General features: G+C 46.9%; 1 protein-coding gene across 1 annotated transcript in view; it reads right to left on the bottom strand.

Moving 5' to 3' along the window:
* Nucleotides 1-633: 633 nt before the first annotated feature.
* Nucleotides 634-24146, bottom strand: part of LOC144114586 (uncharacterized) — a 96408-nt gene continuing 72895 nt past the window's right edge. Inside the window, exons 19-24 of the mRNA XM_077648422.1 lie at nucleotides 20996-21079; nucleotides 20655-20776; nucleotides 14966-15187; nucleotides 8356-8439; nucleotides 8015-8136; nucleotides 634-2546 (exon numbers count right to left, since the gene is read on the bottom strand). The gene's annotated coding sequence lies outside the window, so the exon portion shown is untranslated. The remainder of the gene's footprint in view (nucleotides 2547-8014; nucleotides 8137-8355; nucleotides 8440-14965; nucleotides 15188-20654; nucleotides 20777-20995; nucleotides 21080-24146) is intronic.

Here is a 24146-nt window from a genome sequence, read left to right as displayed (position 1 = left end):
TCTTCAGGGAAGATGTATTTTTGTGTGCTGATTCCAAATATGGAATTAAATTTAATGTACAACAAGGCCTTGTGCACTTGATGCAATATGTCATGTAACTTTTTGCGGAGAGCTTTAACAATATTTTGCTGCAGGGAACTTGCTAGAATGCATCCCGTCCGCTGGTCTTGACAACAAGCTATGCATCAAGGGTAAAATTATTATCCTGCCTATCACAGAAGTTGAGTTACAGGGTATTGAACTTCATACTTCACAAATGGGAAGAAATATTTGTTTTCCTGTTTCTGAAGCAACAACTTCAAAATTCTATAACTCAACTTTTATGACAGACAGGATGATAATCTTAGGTTTATTGCATAGATCAATGTCAAGAGAAACCAGTGACATGCATTCTAGCAAGTTCCCTGCAGCAGGATTTATTGAAAGCTCTTCTCAAAAAGTTGCATAACATATTGCATAAGTGCTCAAGAAATTGTTGCACATGAAATTAAATTCCATATTTGGAATCACCACACAAAAATACATGTTCCCTAAAGATTTCATAATTTTGACTTCATTAATAAAATTTTTTTCTAAGACCCTCTTCCTCCCTTAAAGGGACAGTGAGGAGAACACTCATTCTTTTTTTCTTTTGGTTAGGAAAATATGATAGTTCGGCATATCATGGCTTTCTTGCCACTCGTCCGGGAGCGAAAGATGCATTTATTTCAAAGAAATTTGGATTTGAAGTTCAAAAAGTTGTTCCCGCCCTCCAATTCAAACTCTGTGCACTGTTATGACGTCACAGGACGGAGCAACGTGAAACGTGATGTAAACGCAGACTCCGTCCAGGGCGCCAGGGAGCCAGGGCTATCCAGAGAGCCAGTTATTCACCCTTCCTTTCCTCAAAAGCATCCACATCTAGAACACTGTCAATGCCAATGCCAATGAACACACTGAATCGTTGATATGTTCCCAGTTCATACGATTTCCCGGTTAATACGCTCAAAATCGCGGACATTAAAAATGTTCCATAGCAAGACGTTATATTTTTCCTGGTTAATGCGTTCCCAGAAAACATGATTTCACGGCTACCAGGTTGAAACTTTCGACAAATTGTGCCCATATAATACACTTACTGAGCAAGCGTACATGTGCAAACATACAAGTGGGCAGAATGAGGGCATGCGACATGGGGAAGGGGGGCAGCATCTTGGCACGCTGCCAAGGTTTGCAATGCCGAGGGCGCAAAAAGAGGACCCCGCTACAAAATGCTAGAGGCTGAAAAAAAAAAAAAAAAGTAGATTCTGGCGGATGAAACTGGAGGGCGGGTTCATTATGAGAGTGGGTTCATTAGGTGGGTATATACGGCACATGCTAGACTATATCCAATGACCGTCTAAGAAGCTGCATAAGTAATTATATGCTTTTGGCTTCCGACTTTTCGGAACACAGCTTCTCCAATTTTTAATTTGTAGCACCCCAAAGGCACATGTCAGCTACGAGGGACACTCAGTGGAGGCCTCGGGACTAGTTTCTACCAGTTGGAATTCTTCTAATGAGTGCCGACATCACCCAGCCCAGGAACGTTTTTCCTTTCACCTAAACTGAAATTTAGCTGCCCTAGCTGCAATTCGACCCCTCAATCACAGCAGCTATGCAAAGCATCAACACAATGAGACAAAATTATGCCCCTTTGCTGCGAGGTACTTGTCTAGTAATTTCCTGCATATGAAAATTTATCCTACTCAGTGGCTACGAAAGACTTTAGGAGCAGTTTAGTGTAAAGCGCAGTGCCATACATGCAACCCGGCCCACTCGCTAAAAGGCCGAGACGCCGATATCAGCCAGCAACAGTGGTAGGCAAGGTTAGGCAGCACAGGCATAGCATACATTATTACCTTATGAAACCAGTCAGCTTTGGTCGCTTTCGCCATTTTGACGTCAGCATTGCGTTGCAAATCATATTCTGATTGCAGCTGCATGTCAACCTTGCTGCTGTGTGCACATTTTATTTCAGCTCCTATGCTAGAAACAGTTGCAAGGCAAAGCTAATGACAAGAAACAAAAAATTTGTTGCTTGTTCTACGTTACGCTTGCTTGCGTCCTCAATAATATATGCACGGTGTATCTACATTTGTGCATCAGCTCAGTGCACATTCATATATTCAGAGGAGTTGAGTGGCCCTTATTCATGTTTCACTGGAGTTCACTGTGAACAGTAGTTCACAGTAACATCACACCACCTACAGTCACCACTTGCCTTTTACATGACACACTGCACTTGCACCCCCTCTGGTGCATTCACATTCCACGGCTAGCGTGCACACAAAGGAAAGACTCACCCTTGGCAGACTTGCCGTCGCCCGGCTTCCCGAGTTAAATATAGGCAGGCAGCAGCGTGCGTGGCTGCCTAGGAATCTGCGGTCCCTCCGCGGAGCCACCTGGCACCGGGCCGCGGCCACCGACTTGCACTTCAGGCGAGGTGGAGAATTGCTCCGGAAATTGAGCAGTCAGACGAGAAGACAGCCCATACTTCGGCCTGGCACCTCTGTGCTGGCTGGGTTCTGCACAAAAAGAGGGACAGTCTAGCTCGCAAGCGGCATGAGAAAGCTACAGCTAATGCTGCATGCCTTCCTTGTTTATCTGGCCATAAAACACCAAAATCTAGCTCCGCTACACTTAAAAAGGCCCGCACTAAATTCTAACCAACCTCCAGCCCCCTTCAACTCAGATTTACATCCAGGAATGACTGTACTAAGCCACGTGGCCGAAACATAATGAGTGCGAGACATAACCTCTCCATAGCAGTGAGGCGAAGTTTATAAACCACAGGACAAAAGAAATGTTGTTCGGGGTTTACCCATTGTAATAGTGCTTTAATACTAAAAAAAAAAAAAAAGTCTACCTCCAAACAATGACAGCGAAAAACAACTTGTGCATCGACCTGAAGGAGTGGCAGCACTAATGCAGCAAGCCTTACGCATTAGCAGCAGATGCGAGTGAATTTTAGAACCAAGCAGATGAAAATGAACATTTTGGCAATTGTTAGCATAACGACCATATGTCAGGCCTAACGTCACTAAACAAGCAGCGAGCATTAAATCAACATGCGTACTGCCACTGCTAGATGGTAAGCTGTAATGCCATGAAGAAGTTCTTTAGTGCTACACCAAATATATGTGGCACTGACATCCCCAGTTCAGCGCTGTAAAAATTTTAGATGAGAAAGTCAGTTTATTTTTGTTGTCTGCCAAGCACCAAAATTAAGAAACAATGCCTCACCCAACCCAATCCTCCTGCTCTCTCCAAGGGCACAGTGCCTCTTGCTGATCTCAGCATGGTAGAAGCACCCAAACAAGTAAAGTTGGGAGAAGGCCCCGGCAGTGAGCACAGAATCAAATCTCAAATATGGTCTGCTACATTTCAGTCATGTCAAGACAAAGCTAAAGCCCTTGTGTGAAACACTCTTGAGTGACTCATTGTTGCCCTTGATGCTGACCAAAGCATTAGCTTAGAAGAACTAGTCGCTCACATTAGCGAATGCCGCATCCTAATTTTTGAAAGCCCAAGTTTAGCGCATGTGGCACAGTGACCACACACTGGCCAAAGTGGGACTGTCTTCACTACACTGGTGCCTGATCAACACTGTTCGGCATCCTCCAGCGCTTAAGGGGGGGATGCGGCCCTTGAAAATCGAAAAATCGTGAAAAAGCCGATTTTTGGAAAAGTGCACATTGCGGTAGTATGTGCCATTAACTACCTTTTCTGCAAATATGAACGACTAATTTGTCGTGAAAGTACTTCAAATTAAATATCTAAGAAGCCGTGTCCGCACACTGGCCAAAGCGGGACCGACTTCACTACACTGGCACATGACCAACACTGTTCGGCATCCTCCAGCGCTTAACGCCTCGCCGCTGAGCTGCGAGAGAGTGCAGAAAATACCCCAACTGTGTGCGTACGCTGTTGCTCAGCCAGTGAACCAAGAGCCGCCATCTTGGTCTTGTTCTGTTTGTGAATTCTTGCTCTCTTTTGCCTGCCTTCGACAACGGCAGCGGCGGCGTGGTGGAAGCGCTACTCGTTTGTGATTGGGGGCCTAAAAGCGCCTTTCGAGTTTCCCGCCTTTGAAATGCGAGACTGCGATTGGGCGAAGGGCGCGCTCCTTGAGAACGCGGGGGATCACGCGCCTGCTATTGGCTGCTGCGCACGCTGACGCGGCGGTCCCCTCCAGCGGAGGCCAGCGCGTCGCCCCACCAGCCTTGGCTCTCTACTTTTCTCATTGTGATCGCCGCTGCCACCGTCTTTACGATCTCTCGCCGTGCCGTCCGAACAGTTTCCTGCAGACTGTTGACTATTGCGCAGTCACTCAAGATGCGTCCAACAAAGCTAAAGACGCTACACGCGTTCAGTGCCCGGAAGCGTGGTATGAACTGTGTTCTTTCGGAAAAGCGTGCCGCCAACAAGGACTGTCGATGCTTCCAGCCGCGTAACTTCTTCTACATCGCTACTAGACAGCAATTGCGTTGCCGCTTCCAGCGACGTACCAGCATCTTCATCGGTGCAAGAATGCGTTGCTTCGGGCATGCCTTGCGTACCGAACGCATCAAACTCGGCGACTGCGACCTCCAGCTCCTGTCTCGCATCTACCCCGAGGCATGAGAATGCATCGCACGCCGTTCACTTGGAAACATTTCCTGACGTCCGAGAAGATCGAGATTCTGGCTGCATCTCGGGAGCCACTTACCGGATTTCCATGGGGTCTTTTTTTTTATTCCGTACCTAAATAAATTTCAGAGGGCAGGTCAAGCTCGTTTATTCAGATTATTGCGTATGGAATCTGTCATAAGCAATTAATATTGGCTTAATGAGGTCTAATTAATGACACTAAATTCAGTGCTATGCTAAAATTTTTCAGCAAGGAAATTCATCAAAAGGGCCTCGTTTTGACCTCCGGTACCTAACTAGGAATAACCCCAATGAATTTCACAGTGACAGCACTGTTTTCAAATTCTCCAGGCCTGGAGAAATAGACCTATGTGAACCATTTTGATATGCTCCTGTAACTTGAGAACCAGTGTGCACAGCTTCATGAACCTTGGTATTTCTTCAAATGTTTGTGTTTTTAGTCTACCCTGAAAATTTCATTCAGATATCACAAGAAACAAGAAAGCTTGTGTTCTCGCAACCTTTGAGGGCTGTTTTCTCAGGATGTATTTTTTGCCTGGCGGGGCTGCTCATTCTGGCTGCTGCTCGGGAACCGCTTATCGGATTTCCATAAGGCTTTTTTTACTCCGTACCTGAATACATTTTTGAGAACAAGACAAGCCCGCTTTTTCAAGTTATTGCTTCTGGAATTTGTCATAAGCAATTTAAATATGCCTAATGAAGATCTAGTTTATTGACACTAAATTCAGTGCTGGGCTTGACTTTTCCAGCAAGGAAATTTAGAAAAAGGGCTCTGTCTTGCCCTGGGGCACCTATCCAGGAATGACCATAACGAATTTCACAGAGCCAAACCCATTTTCAAATTCTCCAGGCCTGGAATAAGCGACCTATGTGAACCACTTTGATATACAGTCGCCGACCGATTTTTCGGACTCGAAGGAACCTCAAAAATGGTCCAAATAATCGAACAGTCCGAAAAATCCGTGAAGTACAAAAAAATCACTTTATTGAGAAAAATCTGCTTTAAAATGTCACTGATGTTACCTTGCGGAAAATTTCTCTTGTTGGCGACGATTTGCGCCTGTATTTGCGCCATGGTTGTGCTTTCACTGCACACGCTAGACAGCAAGGTCACCGCATTTAGTTGGAATACTTGCCACGCTTGTTTGACGGACACAGCGGGTCCATGCTGTCCACAATCTGAGTGTGCACCACACCGCTTGTTCAACACACGCGAAGATAAGGCACTTTTCTCTCAAAGCGGCGGAACCGCCGGACGCAATCACAAAACGGCGAACAGATGTAACTTTGTGAGGACTGAGCGCCACTCGGTCAACACGGTCAGAGAAACCCAAGTGACGAAACGGCGAACGTATGAGACCCGCCACGGTGGCTCTGTGGTTAGGGCGCTCGGCTACTGCTCCGGAGAACCCGGGTTGGAACCCGACCGCGGTGGGCGCGTTTCGATGGAGGCGAAACGCAAAGGCGCCCGTGTCCTGTGTGATGTCAGTGCACGTTAAAGTTCCCCAGGTAGTCGAAATTATTCCGGAGCCCTCCATTACGGCAGATCTTTTTTTTCCTTTCTTCTCTCAGTCCCTCTTTTTATCCTTTCCTACCGACATGTGAGATAGCTCCTTCACAATTTCCTTCCCAACAACGAATTCTCAACGTATGGGACAAGCGATAACTGCCCGCGACAACGTCGGCGACAAAAGCAAGTTGGCGGCGATGACAATCCGGCTGCCACCTCCAAGTGTCAGAGATCGCAGGGACCTCTACTGGCAACAATGAGGTACCGAAAGTGTGTCAAGCAAAGCCAACTGCAGCATAAATCCACCACATCCAAGATAGCGCCTTTTGCGCCGCCGAAAAGATGGCCAACTTTGGCCCGCAGGCGACTGAAATTAGTCCGAAAAATCGAACTTTCGGACTTTTTAGATCCGAAATATCCGTTGTGAATATGTATGCGCTTCTATGGGGAGACTGACGGTGCCTCAACGAGGTCCGAAATATCCTACAAGTCCGAATTATTAGAGTCCGAATTACACGTCGGCTGCTGTACTCCTGTAACTTCGGAACCAGTGCCCACAGCTCCATGAAACTTGGTAGTTCTTCAAATGGTCGTGCTCTTCGCCTACCCTGAATATTTCATTCAGATATCTCAAGAAACAAAAAAGTTGGTGTTTAAGGGTAGTCTCCCCCCTTAACTATGTTAAAACCCAACCAATTTCTTCCTTGGTTTGGAAAGGATCATAACATCAGCGTATGCACGAGACGCAGCTGCACCATAGCCGATTTAATGACCAATTGCACAGAAGAGGTCACCCAAACGAGTGGGACAACATTCTACATAAAAAAAAAACTCAGAGGACAGTTACATGTGTGTACCGCGAATGTTTTAGCATTAGCTGTGGGGTGAAAGTAAAAACTTATTGTGATATTCTGGCCTAAACTACCAGGTTCTCCTCCGGTGTTCGAGTGCATGTACTCTGACACGTGCTACCTCATGCCCCATGTCTCTTCCTCACAGTCTCGCCGGCTTTCTTACAACACATACCCTGTCGGCAGCCGGCCACAGCAGTGTCCTGGCACGTTGCCAAGCTTGCCAAGTGAGCCATTGCCGCTGGCGCTCTCGTCAAAATATAAACACACCATGCTGTTACTGGCGCAGCATCCTGGCATATTGCCATGGCGTGCACCCCAGATGGCATCAACGCCGATGGTATTGGAACTGAGGCACGAGCTAAGAAGAGCTATGTTGTCGTTGGCACGTCTCCTTTTCTTCTGTATTATGTGAGTGCATGCACAGCGGAACCTTTATATTTTGCATGTATTGGCAAAATAAAACCAGTTGTGAGTGCAGCGATTGTCCGTGTCGTCAGTGTTTTCCTTCCATTGCGTTTGTATTTTTTTTCACGCTGCAGTTATGTCGAAGGGAAAGCACTGAAAACATTCTATCAGAAGAGGCGATTTTCTGGTGGCGAAGAGACCACAATCAAGCTAAGGCAGGTCGGGCAGGAACCACCACCGGGTGCAGACAGTTCAAGCAGGAAACTCCTGCCCGGCCAATAAATGGCAAAACAATGGCAAAGCTTTGGAATTTTGCAAGTGCACCAACAAGTTTTGACCCTTTCAGCGACGCTCTCACGCAATGATGGGCATGGAGGTATTAGAAGGAAGCCAGCAGGAAACGGAGAATGTCACTACCTTCTTCATAAAGGGACGTTAGTCAGGGCCACCGAGATCAAGAGTCAACCATTAGCCGAACACATATTTCAACTCAAGCAACAGACCATGCACTTTACATAACATATAATATATATTATAACATTTTTTTTTTTTCGATTATTAGGAAAGGACCACCCACCTGACCCCGTGGTTGAACACTGTCGTTTCTCAGGCAGTCCATCTCGTGGTTGCTGCGGTCCAGAGAGTGCGCTCTCATGGGGGTGCTCGGAATAGAAGTTTGCTGGCTGCCATCCTGCCTCTCTGTAAATGTGCCAGCGCCGTAACACACAGTGGTCAAACAACCTCTAAAACTAGCCTTTCTTACGGTGGTCACGAGAGACTTTTGAAATGGCCACAGGCATTCCACTGCTCTATTCTAAGGTGTTACAACACTGTATAAAAATGACACCAGGTCGCCTTGTCACCAGCGTTCTAGCAAACAAGAAGTTTCCGCTTCCCCATCCTATGCTAGATACCCACCTCTCAGCTTTGTCTCCAGTTCGGCAACCTTGCTCTGGAGTTCACGATAGCCAGGGGCGCCGGAGTGTCCCCGTGGCCACACCGCTGTTCAAAACGAAAAATGAACACCAAAAATCTGTCAACAAAGCTTGCAGATACAGTACTGACAAATGGGCCATAGCTGTTGCACAAACTTTTCACTACGAAATAAATGTGATCGTGATCTACTAGTGAGTCAGATTATATTCTAATTTTATTAGACTTAAGGGGAGATGCATGTCTTAGAACAGTCAAAAATGGTCAAACAATCGATTTTGAGCAAAACTCATTTTCGGAATGTTTGACCCTTCAAGCACCTATTCTCAAATTATTAACGGTAAATTTGGTCGGGAAATGCGATAAAATATGCTTTCAATATGCCACGGCAGCCACGAAATGTCCCCAAAAAGGCGAAATTTGTTTGAACTTCCCACGCATGCCGCGGACGCTGCAGACGGCCGATGGCCGCCATCTTGGGCTTGGTTTGAAGCTGTTTTCGTTGCGCACAATTTGCGATGTCTCAAAATGGCGTCGCTCAAGCAAAATGACTGCCCTGGCTGGCTTTCCGAAGACCATTTCCGGGTCGCTGATTGGCTCGCGCATGGCGCGCTTTTCGCGCCTGCCATTGGCTGGAGTAACCGGCGCGTCATTTTTTTTTTTTCCGCTTTTGCGCTTACCAGCGTCACTGCCGCTTCATGTGCGTCTGCGTTTGCGCTTGTTTTTTCTTGATGCGCCATGTTTCTGCTTTGTGCTGGGATTTTTCCCATGCGATCAAGATGACGGGAGACAACCGACTTAAACCGTGCATGCAACGAGCTTTTGGAAGCCGTAAGAAACGGGCATGGTACAGCATCGGCCACAAGTGCGCTGTCGGGACCTTCGCTAGAGCCGGTGCCGGACTCGCTGGATCTGTCTGGAACATCAACCACGCTGCTCGCTGACGACACTGCAGGACCGAGTTCCAGCTCGAATTGATTCCCGGATTACGGTACAGTTCGTGTTGATGCCGCATACTACTCTGCGGCGGAGCAGGCGCAGTTTGTTGAGTGATCGGCGAACACGAAGTCCCCTCTGCCGGAAAACTTAGCGACCCAGCGCAAGTTTGAACTTCTTGGCGCCAGCGCGGAGTGCCAGACCGATGATACTGGCACCGAGTTCGTGATTGTGGACATGAAAGTTCTAAACAACTTTATTGCGCAACCGAAGTGCGGAACCTGCGGCGCAGGAAGTCTGACTTTGAGCAAGGCAACAGACAAGGAGTATGGCTTAGCTGTAAAGCTCCAGCTCATCTGCGGTAGCTGCACTTGGAGAGGAAGCAATTTTCTTCCCAACAAGTAAGTGGAACTGACAACATAACTCCCTTCGAGGTCAACATGAGGGCCATGAAGGGAATACAGACGATAGGCAAAGGCTTGACTGCACTTGCAGACTTTTGCGCCTGTATGAACCTGTCCCACCGAGGTCTGCACCACAAGGCCTTTCAGGGACACCTGAAAACTTTGTGAAAGCCTGCGAAAGCACAGCGACCGCAAGTGAAGCTGCCAGTGTGGCAGTCATCAAGGACCTCTATAGAGACTTCTTGAGTAGAATTGGGAACACTGACGTTATATTTGATGGTTTGTGGATGACCCGAGGTCGTAGCTCTCACATCAGTGTGGCCTGCACTGTTGAGCTGTACACTGGCAAAAGACCACATTGTTTACTCGAACTTTTGTCTCAGATGTGCCTTGGGACCATAGCCACAAGATGAAGGCTACAGTGACTGGCTCGCCACCACGAGTACCAGCGAAACATCGATTGTAACTCTGGTCGCATGGAAGTGGAGAATGCGCTGACCATGTTTTAAAGATCTCTGGCCAAGTATGGTCTGCGCTACACGACCGTCCTCTCTGTTGGAGACAGCCGGACTTTTTATGCGTTGTCAGAAGCAAAAGTGTACGGACTCATAAAGACTCATAAAGACTGACAAGAAGGATTGCATCAACCACGTTCATAAGCGAATGCGGACTGCTCTGCAGAACCTGGTTCATAGAAAGAAGGCTCAAGGTGAATCTCTGGGCGGAAGAGGCAAGCTGACGCAGGAAAAGATCAAGAAGATCACCAACTACTACGGCCATGCCCTGAGGAGCAACAGTCAAGACGTTCCAGGCGTGAAGAAGGCAGTGGAAGCTACACTCCTGCACATGACCTCTACAAATGATGTCCCGAACCACTCCAAGGGCCCTGAGGGTGCTGACTCTTGGTGCAAGCTCAACAGAGCCTTGGCCAGTGGTGAACTTCCACCTGCACAAAAGAGTGCCCTCCCGGCTCGTGTTGGGGCTGCTCTGGAGCCAGTGTTTGCAAAGCTCAGCGATGAGAACCTGTTGGCACGATGCAGCGAAGGAAAGACTCAGAAGGTGAGTGAGAGCCTACACTCTCTCGTTTGGACGCAAGCTTCAAAGAATGGAAATGCTTATTTGGAAAGTGTGAAGCCGGCTGCTGCTGAGGCTGTTGCCCTCTACAACCAAGGAAGGAGGGCAACTAATGAATCCATCACTGCAAGTCTGGGCTATGCTGCTGGTGGCTGCCTTGTTCGCCGAAGCCTAGGAAAAGGCGCCCTGCATTTGCGCAAGGCAAATGGAGCTCAGCTAAAGAGCGCTAATACGAAAGAGAGACTGACAGGGCGGCACAAAACGGGAGCAACTGAAGATTACAGTCCTGGACTGCTATGAAGACGTTCTACAGCAGCACAGGGCAGCATGCTACCTAACGTCCAGGGGGTTCTTCTCAGAGACAGAGTAGGAGACGTGTCGAGCGTCGCACCCAACGGTCCTTTTCAGGACCACCCATCTGCTTGCCAGGGTGGCTCAGATCTCCTTGGCTCTGGACTGCTAGGTCTCTCAAAAAACAGTTTTCAGGATTCATAATATTGTCTTTAGAGCTCAACACCCTAGGCCTGCACTCCATTGCCCCTAAAAAAAAAAAATGTACCGATAACTTCATAAGAAATCATTTTTTTTACAACTTCATCACGCTTACACCTTCGACATTTTTTTATTAATGTTTCCTTGGATGGAATAAGACACTCTTTGTTTTGCTTTGTAGGGAAACAGATAGGGAACACCTAAATAAAATCCGTTGTGGAAGATTCCTCCCAGAATTTTCTGTAGTCAGCGTCAAAACTTTAATTGCGATATTCTCAGCTTCATTTTTTTGCCAATGTCACTAGAGTTACGGAACTTTTCATTATGTTTTTGCGGTGCAATTTTAATGAGCTTTACATCATTGAATTCAGAAAGAATTCAACTGTGGAGCTATGCTATATTTATGTGGCTAAGTTGAACATATCAAATTTTGTGAACAATAATACCAGCTAATTATATTCCAGAATTGTGATGCATCGACATAACTGAACATTTTTATATGATGATGTATCTTAATAACAACATAAATAGCATAGCTCCGCAAGGAACCTCTTTGGCTACGGCTACATTTTAATCGGAACCAAAAAATGTTGAGGGAAAGTGTCTTAATGACCCGTAAGAAATTACCTAATTAGGCTTCAGTTAATTTTCCATAAGTAGAAAACTAATTGAGATAAGTTGAAACTAATTACATTTATGAAAATAGGAGGAAGAAATACATACGGATACCTAATTTCATTACAATATCTCCAATAATAAAAATTTTCGTTTTAAGACCAGTGTCTCCCCTTAAAGCTTAGCAGCTGCAAAGGCTTGTAAATTCCAGAAGCATATTGCGCTTACAAGGAATAATAAAAAAAAAGTCGCATACAACACTCACAATCTTATCCACACACATTGTTTGGCTACTTTGCCTGGCTGGTATAATTTTCCTCGTGGCCTCATGAAAAACAGCGTAGTTCTGCTGTATCATTTCACGACTTCCTAACTGGGAGAGTTCCTATGAGCCGGGTGAGTGGGCTGTTCCAGTAAAAAATGTCCCTACAGGCCTTGTACCTCTGCCAACACAGCCTTCATCCAATGCTTTCAAAAACATCTTGTTTCACTAATATAGCAAAAGCTGCAAGAAGCCATTAAAAAGTTGCATCGATGGCAAAGCTGCAGAACAAAAAGCAGGCGAATTTTTGGACCCAACCACCAATATCTTGTGCTGCCAGTGAGCTCCAAAAGTGCAACCATTCATACAGAGTTGCCATAAGCATATGGAATAACCGGTTCTTGACAACTCAGAGCAAATATATTCTATTAAGGGGAGAAGCTGGTCTTAGAAAAAAAATATTTATTAATGAAGTCACAATTATGAAGTCTTCAGGGAAGATGTATTTTTGTGTGCTGATTCCAAATATGGAATTAAATTTAATGTACAACAAGGCCTTGTGCACTTGATGCAATATGTCATGTAACTTTTTGCGGAGAGCTTTAACAATATTTTGCTGCAGGGAACTTGCTAGAATGCATCCCGTCCGCTGGTCTTGACAACAAGCTATGCATCAAGGGTAAAATTATTATCCTGCCTATCACAGAAGTTGAGTTACAGGGTATTGAACTTCATACTTCACAAATGGGAAGAAATATTTGTTTTCCTGTTTCTGAAGCAACAACTTCAAAATTCTATAACTCAACTTTTATGACAGACAGGATGATAATCTTAGGTTTATTGCATAGATCAATGTCAAGAGAAACCAGTGACATGCATTCTAGCAAGTTCCCTGCAGCAGGATTTATTGAAAGCTCTTCTCAAAAAGTTACATAACATATTGCATAAGTGCTCAAGAAATTGTTGCACATGAAATTAAATTCCATATTTGGAATCACCACACAAAAATACATGTTCCCTAAAGATTTCATAATTTTGACTTCATTAATAAAATTTTTTTCTAAGACCCTCTTCCTCCCTTAAAGGGACAGTGAGGAGAACACTCATTCTTTTTTTCTTTTGGTTAGGAAAATATGATAGTTCGGCATATCATGGCTTTCTTGCCACTCGTCCGGGAGCGAAAGATGCATTTATTTCAAAGAAATTTGGATTTGAAGTTCAAAAAGTTGTTCCCGCCCTCCAATTCAAACTCTGTGCACTGTTATGACGTCACAGGACGGAGCAACGTGAAACGTGATGTAAACGCAGACTCCGTCCAGGGCGCCAGGGAGCCAGGGCTATCCAGAGAGCCAGTTATCCACCCTTCCTTTCCTCAAAAGCATCCTCATCTAGAACACTGTCAACGCCAATGCCAATGAACACACTGAATCGTTGATATGTTCCGAGTTCATACGATTTCCCGGTTAATACGCTCAAAATCGCGGACATTAAGAATGTTCCATAGCAAGACGTTATATTTTTCCTGGTTAATGCGTTCCCAGAAAACATGATTTCCCGGCTACCAGGTTGAAACTTTCGACAAATTGTGCCCACATAATACATTTACTGAGCAAGCGTACATGTGCAAACATACAAGTGGGCAGAATGAGGGCATGCGACATGGGGAAGGGGGGCAGCATCTTGGCACGCTGCCAAGGTTTGCAATGCCGAGGGCGCAAAAAGAGGACCCCGCTACAAAATGCTAGAGGCTGAAAAAAAAAAAAAAAAGTAGATTCTGGCGGATGAAACTGGAGGGCGGGTTCATTATGAGAGTGGGTTCATTAGGTGGGTATATACGGCACATGCTAGACTATATCCAATGACCGTCTAAGAAGCTGCATAAGTAATTATATGCTTTTGGCTTCCGACTTTTCGGAACACAGCTTCTCCAATTTTTAATTTGTAGCACCCCAAAGGCACATGTCAGCTACGAGGGACACTCAGTGGAGGCCTCGGGACTAGTTTCTACCAGTTGGAATTCTTCTAATGAGTGCCGACATCACCCAGCCCAGGAACGTTTTTCCTTTCACCTAAACTGAAATTTAGCTGCCCTAGCTGCAATTCGACCCCTCAATCACAGCAGCTATGCAAAGCATCAACACAATGAGACAAAATTATGCCCCTTTGCTGCGAGGTACTTGTCTAGTAATTTCCTGCATATGAAAATTTATCCTACTCAGTGGCTACGAAAGACTTTAGGAGCAGTTTAGTGTAAAGCGCAGTGCCATACATGCAACCCGGCCCACTCGCTAAAAGGCCGAGACGCCGATATCAGCCAGCAACAGTGGTAGGCAAGGTTAGGCAGCACAGGCATAGCATACATTATTACCTTATGAAACCAGTCAGCTTTGGTCGCTTTCGCCATTTTGACGTCAGCATTGCGTTGCAAATCATATTCTGATTGCAGCTGCATGTCAACCTTGCTGCTGTGTGCACATTTTATTTCAGCTCCTATGCTAGAAACAGTTGCAAGGCAAAGCTAATGACAAGAAACAAAAAATTTGTTGCTTGTTCTACGTTACGCTTGCTTGCGTCCTCAATAATATATGCACGGTGTATCTACATTTGTGCATCAGCTCAGTGCACATTCATATATTCAGAGGAGTTGAGTGGCCCTTATTCATGTTTCACTGGAGTTCACTGTGAACAGTAGTTCACAGTAACATCACACCACCTACAGTCACCACTTGCCTTTTACATGACACACTGCACTTGCACCCCCTCTGGTGCATTCACATTCCACGGCTAGCGTGCACACAAAGGAAAGACTCACCCTTGGCAGACTTGCCGTCGCCCGGCTTCCCGAGTTAAATATAGGCAGGCAGCAGCGTGCGTGGCTGCCTAGGAATCTGCGGTCCCTCCGCGGAGCCACCTGGCACCGGGCCGCGGCCACCGACTTGCACTTCAGGCGAGGTGGAGAATTGCTCCGGAAATTGAGCAGTCAGACGAGAAGACAGCCCATACTTCGGCCTGGCACCTCTGTGCTGGCTGGGTTCTGCACAAAAAGAGGGACAGTCTAGCTCGCAAGCGGCATGAGAAAGCTACAGCTAATGCTGCATGCCTTCCTTGTTTATCTGGCCATAAAACACCAAAATCTAGCTCCGCTACACTTAAAAAGGCCCGCACTAAATTCTAACCAACCTCCAGCCCCCTTCAACTCAGATTTACATCCAGGAATGACTGTACTAAGCCACGTGGCCGAAACATAATGAGTGCGAGACATAACCTCTCCATAGCAGTGAGGCGAAGTTTATAAACCACAGGACAAAAGAAATGTTGTTCGGGGTTTACCCATTGTAATAGTGCTTTAATACTAAAAAAAAAAAAAAAGTCTACCTCCAAACAATGACAGCGAAAAACAACTTGTGCATCGACCTGAAGGAGTGGCAGCACTAATGCAGCAAGCCTTACGCATTAGCAGCAGATGCGAGTGAATTTTAGAACCAAGCAGATGAAAATGAACATTTTGGCAATTGTTAGCATAACGACCATATGTCAGGCCTAACGTCACTAAACAAGCAGCGAGCATTAAATCAACATGCGTACTGCCACTGCTAGATGGTAAGCTGTAATGCCATGAAGAAGTTCTTTAGTGCTACACCAAATATATGTGGCACTGACATCCCCAGTTCAGCGCTGTAAAAATTTTAGATGAGAAAGTCAGTTTATTTTTGTTGTCTGCCAAGCACCAAAATTAAGAAACAATGCCTCACCCAACCCAATCCTCCTGCTCTCTCCAAGGGCACAGTGCCTCTTGCTGATCTCAGCATGGTAGAAGCACCCAAACAAGTAAAGTTGGGAGAAGGCCCCGGCAGTGAGCACAGAATCAAATCTCAAATATGGTCTGCTACATTTCAGTCATGTCAAGACAAAGCTAAAGCCCTTGTGTGAAACACTCTTGAGTGACTCATTGTTGCCCTTGATGCTGACCAAAGCATTAGCTTAGAAGAACTAGTCGCTCACATTAGCGAATGCCGCATCCTAATTTTTGAAAGCCCAAGTTTAGCGCATGTGGCACAGTGACCACACACTGGCCAAAGTGGGACTGTCTTCACTACACTGGTGCCTGACCAACACTGTTCGGCATCCTCCAGCGCTTAAGGGGGGGATGCGGCCCTTGAAAATCGAAAAATCGTGAAAAAGCCGATTTTTGGAAAAGTGCACATTGCGGTAGTATGTGCCATTAACTACCTTTTCTGCAAATATGAACGACTAATTTGTCGTGAAAGTACTTCAAATTAAATATCTAAGAAGCCGTGTCCGCACACTGGCCAAAGCGGGACCGACTTCACTACACTGGCACATGACCAACACTGTTCGGCATCCTCCAGCGCTTAACGCCTCGCCGCTGAGCTGCGAGAGAGTGCAGAAAATACCCCAACTGTGTGCGTACGCTGTTGCTCAGCCAGTGAACCAAGAGCCGCCATCTTGGTCTTGTTCTGTTTGTGAATTCTTGCTCTCTTTTGCCTGCCTTCGACAACGGCAGCGGCGGCGTGGTGGAAGCGCCTCTCGTTTGTGATTGGGGGCCTAAAAGCGCCTTTCGAGTTTCCCGCCTTTGAAATGCGAGACTGCGATTGGGCGAAGGGCGCGCTCCTTGAGAACGCGGGGGATCACGCGCCTGCTATTGGCTGCTGCGCACGCTGACGCGGCGGTCCCCTCCAGCGGAGGCCAGCGCGTCGCCCCACCAGCCTTGGCTCTCTACTTTTCTCATTGTGATCGCCGCTGCCACCGTCTTTACGATCTCTCGCCGTGCCGTCCGAACAGTTTCCTGCAGACTGTTGACTATTGCGCAGTCACTCAAGATGCGTCCAACAAAGCTAAAGACGCTACACGCGTTCAGTGCCCGGAAGCGTGGTATGAACTGTGTTCTTTCGGAAAAGCGTGCCGCCAACAAGGACTGTCGATGCTTCCAGCCGCGTAACTTCTTCTACATCGCTACTAGACAGCAATTGCGTTGCCGCTTCCAGCGACGTACCAGCATCTTCATCGGTGCAAGAATGCGTTGCTTCGGGCATGCCTTGCGTACCGAACGCATCAAACTCGGCGACTGCGACCTCCAGCTCCTGTCTCGCATCTACCCCGAGGCATGAGAATGCATCGCACGCCGTTCACTTGGAAACATTTCCTGACGTCCGAGAAGATCGAGATTCTGGCTGCATCTCGGGAGCCACTTACCGGATTTCCATGGGGTCTTTTTTTTTATTCCGTACCTAAATAAATTTCAGAGGGCAGGTCAAGCTCGTTTATTCAGATTATTGCGTATGGAATCTGTCATAAGCAATTAATATTGGCTAATGAGGTCTAATTAATGACACTAAATTCAGTGCTATGCTAAAATTTTTCAGCAAGGAAATTCATCAAAAGGGCCTCGTTTTGACCTCCGGTACCTAACTAGGAATAACCCCAATGAATTTCACAGTGACAGCACTGTTTTCAAATTCTCCAGGCCTGGAGAAATAGACCTATGTGAACCATTTTGATATGCTCCTGTAACTTGAGAACCAGTGTGCACAGCTTCATGAACCTTGGTATTTCTTCAAATGTTTGTGTTTTTAGTCTACCCTGAAAATTTCATTCAGATATCACAAGAAACAAGAAAGCTTGTGTTCTCGCAACCTTTGAGGGCTGTTTTCTCAGGATGTATTTTTTGCCTGGCGGGGCTGCTCATTCTGGCTGCTGCTCGGGAACCGCTTATCGGATTTCCATAAGGCTTTTTTTACTCCGTACCTGAATACATTTTTGAGAACAAGACAAGCCCGCTTTTTCAAGTTATTGCTTCTGGAATTTGTCATAAGCAATTTAAATATGCCTAATGAAGATCTAGTTTATTGACACTAAATTCAGTGCTGGGCTTGACTTTTCCAGCAAGGAAATTTAGAAAAAGGGCTCTGTCTTGCCCTGGGGCACCTATCCAGGAATGACCATAACGAATTTCACAGAGCCAAACCCATTTTCAAATTCTCCAGGCCTGGAATAAGCGACCTATGTGAACCACTTTGATATACAGTCGCCGACCGATTTTTCGGACTCGAAGGAACCTCAAAAATGGTCCAAATAATCGAACAGTCCGAAAAATCCGTGAAGTACAAAAAAATCACTTTATTGAGAAAAATCTGCTTTAAAATGTCACTGATGTTACCTTGCGGAAAATTTCTCTTGTTGGCGACGATTTGCGCCTGTATTTGCGCCATGGTTGTGCTTTCACTGCACACGCTAGACAGCAAGGTCACCGCATTTAGTTGGAATACTTGCCACGCTTGTTTGACGGACACAGCGGGTCCATGCTGTCCACAATCTGAGTGTGCACCACACCGCTTGTTCAACACACGCGAAGATAAGGCACTTTTCTCTCAAAGCGGCGGAACCGCCGGACGCAATCACAAAACGGCGAACAGATGTAACTTTGTGAGGACTGAGCGCCACTCGGTCAACACGGTCAGAGAAACCCAAGTGACGAAACGGCGAACGTATGAGACCCGCCACGGTGGCTCTGTGGTTAGGGCGCTCGGCTACTGCTCCGGAGAACCCGGGTTGGAACCCGACCGCGGTGGGCGCGTTTCGATGGAGGCGAAACGCAAAGGCGCCCGTGTCCTGTGTGATGTCAGTGCACGTTAAAGTTCCCCAGGTAGTCGAAATTATTCCGGAGCCCTCCATTACGGCAGATCTTTTTTTTCCTTTCTTCTCTCAGTCCCTCTTTTTATCCTTTCCTACCGACATGTGAGATAGCTCCTTCACAATTTCCTTCCCAACAACGAATTCTCAACGTATGGGACAAGCGATAACTGCCCGCGACAACGTCGGCGACAAAAGCAAGTTGGCGGCGATGACAATCCGGCTGCCACCTCCAAGTGTCAGAGATCGCAGGGACCTCTACTGGCAACAATGAGGTACCGAAAGTGTGTCAAGCAAAGCCAACTGCAGCATAAATCCACCACATCCAAGATAGCGCCTTTTGCGCCGCCGAAAAGATGGCCAACTTTGGCCCGCAGGCGACTGAAATTAGTCCGAAAAATCGAACTTTCGGACTTTTTAGATCCGAAATATCCGTTGTGAATATGTATGCGCTTCTATGGGGAGACTGACGGTGCCTCAACGAGGTCCGAAATATCCTACAAGTCCGAATTATTAGAGTCCGAATTACACGTCGGCTGCTGTACTCCTGTAACTTCGGAACCAGTGCCCACAGCTCCATGAAACTTGGTAGTTCTTCAAATGGTCGTGCTCTTCGCCTACCCTGAATATTTCATTCAGATATCTCAAGAAACAAAAAAGTTGGTGTTTAAGGGTAGTCTCCCCCCTTAACTTTGTTAAAACCCAACCAATTTCTTCCTTGGTTTGGAAAGGATCATAACATCAGCGTATGCACGAGACGCAGCTGCACCATAGCCGATTTAATGACCAATTGCACAGAAGAGGTCACCCAAACGAGTGGGACAACATTCTACATAAAAAAAAAACTCAGAGGACAGTTACATGTGTGTACCGCGAATGTTTTAGCATTAGCTGTGGGGTGAAAGTAAAAACTTATTGTGATATTCTGGCCTAAACTACCAGGTTCTCCTCCGGTGTTCGAGTGCATGTACTCTGACACGTGCTACCTCATGCCCCATGTCTCTTCCTCACAGTCTCGCCGGCTTTCTTACAACACATACCCTGTCGGCAGCCGGCCACAGCAGTGTCCTGGCACGTTGCCAAGCTTGCCAAGTGAGCCATTGCCGCTGGCGCTCTCGTCAAAATATAAACACACCATGCTGTTACTGGCGCAGCATCCTGGCATATTGCCATGGCGTGCACCCCAGATGGCATCAACGCCGATGGTATTGGAACTGAGGCACGAGCTAAGAAGAGCTATGTTGTCGTTGGCACGTCTCCTTTTCTTCTGTATTATGTGAGTGCATGCACAGCGGAACCTTTATATTTTGCATGTATTGGCAAAATAAAACCAGTTGTGAGTGCAGCGATTGTCCGTGTCGTCAGTGTTTTCCTTCCATTGCGTTTGTATTTTTTTTCACGCTGCAGTTATGTCGAAGGGAAAGCACTGAAAACATTCTATCAGAAGAGGCGATTTTCTGGTGGCGAAGAGACCACAATCAAGCTAAGGCAGGTCGGGCAGGAACCACCACCGGGTGCAGACAGTTCAAGCAGGAAACTCCTGCCCGGCCAATAAATGGCAAAACAATGGCAAAGCTTTGGAATTTTGCAAGTGCACCAACAAGTTTTGACCCTTTCAGCGACGCTCTCACGCAATGATGGGCATGGAGGTATTAGAAGGAAGCCAGCAGGAAACGGAGAATGTCACTACCTTCTTCATAAAGGGACGTTAGTCAGGGCCACCGAGATCAAGAGTCAACCATTAGCCGAACACATATTTCAACTCAAGCAACAGACCATGCACTTTACATAACATATGATATATATTATAACATTTTTTTTTTTTCGATTATTAGGAAAGGACCACCCACCTGACCCCGTGGTTGAACACTGTCGTTTCTCAGGCAGTCCATCTCGTGGTTGCTGCGGTCCAGAGAGTGCGCTCTCATGGGGGTGCTCGGAATAGAAGTTTGCTGGCTGCCATCCTGCCTCTCTGTAAATGTGCCAGCGCCGTAACACACAGTGGTCAAACAACCTCTAAAACTAGCCTTTCTTACGGTGGTCACGAGAGACTTTTGAAATGGCCACAGGCATTCCACTGCTCTATTCTAAGGTGTTACAACACTGTATAAAAATGACACCAGGTCGCCTTGTCACCAGCGTTCTAGCAAACAAGAAGTTTCCGCTTCCCCATCCTATGCTAGATACCCACCTCTCAGCTTTGCCTCCAGTTCGGCAACCTTGCTCTGGAGTTCACGATAGCCAGGGGCGCCGGAGTGTCCCCGTGGCCACACCGCTGTTCAAAACGAAAAATGAACACCAAAAATCTGTCAACAAAGCTTGCAGATACAGTACTGACAAATGGGCCATAGCTGTTGCACAAACTTTTCACTACGAAATAAATGTGATCGTGATCTACTAGTGAGTCAGATTATATTCTAATTTTATTAGACTTAAGGGGAGATGCATGTCTTAGAACAGTCAAAAATGGTCAAACAATCGATTTTGAGCAAAACTCATTTTCGGAATGTTTGACCCTTCAAGCACCTATTCTCAAATTATTAACGGTAAATTTGGTCGGGAAATGCGATAAAATATGCTTTCAATATGCCACGGCAGCCACGAAATGTCCCCAAAAAGGCGAAATTTGTTTGAACTTCCCATGCATGCCGCGGACGCTGCAGACGGCCGATGGCCGCCATCTTGGGCTTGGTTTGAAGCTGTTTTCGTTGCGCACAATTTGCGATGTCTCAAAATGGCGTCGCTCAAGCAAAATGACTGCCCTGGCTGGCTTTCCGAAGACCGTTTCCGGGTCGCTGATTGGCTCGCGCATGGCGCGCTTTTCGCGCCTGCCATTGGCTGGAGTAACCGGCGCGTCATTTTTTTTTCTTTCGCTTTTGCGCTTACCAGCGTCACTGCCGCTTCATGTGCGTCTGCGTTTGCGCTTGTTTTTTCTTGATGCGCCATGTTTCTGCTTTGTGCTGGGATTTTTCCCATGCGATCAAGATGACGGGAGACAACCGACTTAAACCGTGCATGCAACGAGCTTTTGGAAGCCGTAAGAAACGGGCATGGTACAGCATCGGCCACAAGTGCGCTGTCGGGACCTTCGCTAGAGCCGGTGCCGGACTCACTGGATCTGTCTGGAACATCAACCACGCTGCTCGCTGACGACACTGCAGGACCGAGTTCCAGCTCGAATTGATTCCCGGATTACGGTACAGTTCGTGTTGATGCCGCATACTACTCTGCGGCGGAGCAGGCGCAGTTTGTTGAGTGATCGGCGAACACGAAGTCCCCTCTGCCGGAAAACTTAGCGACCCAGCGCAAGTTTGAACTTCTTGGCGCCAGCGCGGAGTGCCAGACCGATGATACTGGCACCGAGTTCGTGATTGTGGACATGAAAGTTCTAAACAACTTTATTGCGCAACCGAAGTGCGGAACCTGCGGCGCAGGAAGTCTGACTTTGAGCAAGGCAACAGACAAGGAGTATGGCTTAGCTGTAAAGCTCCAGCTCATCTGCGGTAGCTGCACTTGGAGAGGAAGCAATTTTCTTCCCAACAAGAAAGTGGAACTGCCAACATAACTCCCTTCGAGGTCAACATGAGGGCCATGAAGGGAATACAGACGATAGGCAAAGGCTTGACTGCACTTGCAGACTTTTGCGCCTGTATGAACCTGTCCCACCGAGGTCTGCACCACAAGGCCTTTCAGGGACACCTGAAAACTTTGTGAAAGCCTGCGAGAGCACAGCGACCGCAAGTGAAGCTGCCAGTGTGGCAGTCATCAAGGACCTCTATAGAGACTTCTTGAGTAGAATTGGGAACACTGACGTTATATTTGATGGTTTGTGGATGACCCGAGGTCGTAGCTCTCACATCAGTGTGGCCTGCACTGTTGAGCTGTACACTGGCAAAAGACCACATTGTTTACTCGAACTTTTGTCTCAGATGTGCCTTGGGACCATAGCCACAAGATGAAGGCTACAGTGACTGGCTCGCCACCACGAGTACCAGCGAAACATCGATTGTAACTCTGGTCGCATGGAAGTGGAGAATGCGCTGACCATGTTTTAAAGATCTCTGGCCAAGTATGGTTTGCGCTACACGACCGTCCTCTCTGTTGGAGACAGCCGGACTTTTTATGCGTTGTCAGAAGCAAAAGTGTACGGACTCATAAAGACTGACAAGAAGGATTGCATCAACCACGTTCATAAGCGAATGCGGACTGCTCTGCAGAACCTGGTTCATAGAAAGAAGGCTCAAGGTGAATCTCTGGGCGGAAGAGGCAAGCTGACGCAGGAAAAGATCAAGAAGATCACCAACTACTACGGCCATGCCCTGAGGAGCAACAGTCATGACGTTCCAGGCGTGAAGAAGGCAGTGGAAGCTACACTCCTGCACATGACCTCTACAAATGATGTCCCGAACCACTCCAAGGGCCCTGAGGGTGCTGACTCTTGGTGCAAGCTCAACAGAGCCTTGGCCAATGGTGAACTTCCACCTGCACAAAAGAGTGCCCTCCCGGCTCGTGTTGGGGCTGCTCTGGAGCCAGTGTTTGCAAAGCTCAGCGATGAGAACCTGTTGGCACGATGCAGCGAAGGAAAGACTCAGAAGGTGAGTGAGAGCCTACACTCTCTCGTTTGGACGCAAGCTTCAAAGAATGGAAATGCTTATTTGGAAAGTGTGAAGCCGGCTGCTGCTGAGGCTGTTGCCCTCTACAACCAAGGAAGGAGGGCAACTAATGAATCCATCACTGCAAGTCTGGGCTATGCTGCTGGTGGCTGCCTTGTTCGCCGAAGCCTAGGAAAAGGCGCCCTGCATTTGCGCAAGGCAAATGGAGCTCAGCTAAAGAGCGCTAATACGAAAGAGAGACTGACAGGGCGGCACAAAACGGGAGCAACTGAAGATTACAGTCCTGGACTGCTATGAAGACGTTCTACAGCAGCACAGGGCAGCATGCTACCTAACGTCCAGGGGGTTCTTCTCAGAGACAGAGTAGGAGACATGTCGAGCGTCGCACCCAACGGTCCTTTTCAGGACCACCCATCTGCTTGCCAGGGTGGCTCAGATCTCCTTGGCTCTGGACTGCTAGGTCTCTCAAAAAACAGTTTTCAGGATTCAAAATATTGTCTTTAGAGCTCAACACCCTAGGCCTGCACTCCATTGCCCCTAAAAAAAAAAAATGTACCGATAACTTCATAAGAAATCATTTTTTTTACAACTTCATCACGCTTACACCTTCGACATTTTTTTATTAATGTTTCCTTGGATGGAATAAGACACTTTTTGTTTTGCTTTGTAGGGAAACAGATAGGGAACACCTAAATAAAATCCGTTGTGGAAGATTCCTCCCAGAATTTT

Source organism: Amblyomma americanum, chromosome 1, assembly GCF_052857255.1.
Source record: "Amblyomma americanum isolate KBUSLIRL-KWMA chromosome 1, ASM5285725v1, whole genome shotgun sequence".
Taxonomy (NCBI): domain Eukaryota; kingdom Metazoa; phylum Arthropoda; class Arachnida; order Ixodida; family Ixodidae; genus Amblyomma; species Amblyomma americanum.
The sequence above is the reverse complement of the archived record's forward strand: the minus strand, read 5'-3'. Positions and strand labels throughout refer to the sequence as shown.